The sequence below is a fragment of the Oncorhynchus tshawytscha genome, linkage group LG04, assembly GCF_018296145.1.
Source record: "Oncorhynchus tshawytscha isolate Ot180627B linkage group LG04, Otsh_v2.0, whole genome shotgun sequence".
In the NCBI taxonomy this organism is placed as follows: Eukaryota; Metazoa; Chordata; class Actinopteri; order Salmoniformes; family Salmonidae; genus Oncorhynchus; species Oncorhynchus tshawytscha.
The window spans coordinates 65,564,188-65,565,885 of record NC_056432.1 but is presented as its reverse complement, the minus strand read 5'-3'; positions in this window follow the sequence as shown (position 1 = coordinate 65,565,885).

The window sequence follows — 1,698 nt, the reverse complement described above, 5'->3', positions numbered from 1 at the left end:
TATTACACATCTGCATTCTTCTACAACAGACAGGATCCAAATCACTTGGGCTACTCTCCTGTACGTTCATCTGTCTTTTTTTATTCTCACTCTTGCTTAAACAGGTAGAATAATGTGACATATTTGTCTAACAATGACTATTTGCTGACCTTTCGGAATCAAGAGCTTTAGTGATGAGTCACGAGTGTCACCATTGTCTTTTAGCTCCTTTTTAGAACTCTGTTTTGCTAGTCTGGTCTCAGATCTGTATGTGCTTTAGCCAACCATTCTGACTATCATTGCGTGTCAAGTTGGCTAATGCAGAAACAGATCTAGGAACAGGCTACTGTTTCCCCTCTTGTCATTTAGAATTGTTGTGAAAGGTCTTAATGATATAAGGTCTTGACATGAAAGATCTGAATAAAAACACATTGATGCCTGTAGACAAAGGCCAGTCTAAGAATCTGGAATTAAATGATGGGCCAATCACTAGAAATAAAGTTCTGAGAATGTGACAGTGTTTAGACGAGGTCCCGTGCCGAGGGTGTGTCACATACAATACTGTACAGTAGTTATCTACATGTGAACTGTCTCATCACTAGCCTCACTGTAAGTGGATCACTCTTTCATACACACAGCGCTGCTCTCTAGTGGCCACCTTTAAAAAGCAGTAGAAAACACTGGCATCATCATGATCAGAGGATTTGAATTCATAAAAATACACGGAACAAAAATATAAACGCAACATGCAACAATTTCAAAGATTGTACTGAGTTACAGATCATATAAATAAATAAATTAGGCCCTAATCTATTGATTTTGCCTGACTGGAAATACAAATATCCATCTGTTAGTCACAGATACCTTAAAAAAAAGGTAGGGGAATGTGTCAGCATCTGGTGTGAACATCATTTGCCTCATGCAGCGCGACACATCTCCTTCGTATAGAGTTGGTCAGGTTGTCGATTGTGGCCTGTGGAATGTTATCCCACTCTTCGCTCGCCCACATGACACCATACTCGTGGTCTGCCGACTGCCCGGTACAGTTGAAACTGGGATTCATCCGTGAAGAGCACACTTCTCCAGGGTGCCAGTGGCTGTTGAAGCTGAGCATTTGACCACTGAAGTCAGTTACAATGTCAAGCTGCAGTAGGTCAAGACCCTGGTGAGGATGACGAGAATGCAGATGAGCTTCCCTGAGATAGAATATCTGCACAAACTGTCAAAAACTTAGGTTGTGCAAACCCACAGTTTCATCAGCTGTCTGGATGGCTGGTCTCATATGATCCCGCAAGTGAAGAAGCCAGATTGGGAGGTCCTTGGCTGGCGCGGTTACACGTGGTCTGCAGTTGTATCTCCTGCCAAATTCTCTAAAACGACATTGGAGACAGCTTATGGTAGAGAAATGGCAACAGCTCTGGTGGACATTCATGCAGTCAGCATGCCAATTGCGCACTCCCTCAAAACTTGAGACATCTGTGGCTTTGTGTTGTGTGACAGAACTGCACATTTTAGTGGCCTTTTATTGATCCCAGCACAAGGTGCACCTCTGTAATGTTCATGCTGTTTATTCAGCTTCTTGATATGCCATACCTGTCAGGTGATTTAACTATCTTGGCAAAGGAGAAAGGCTCATTAACAGGGATGTAACCAAACACTTTACATGTTGCTTTCAAATTTTTGTTCAGTGTATATTAAAAAAGACAAGAGAGAAAAATA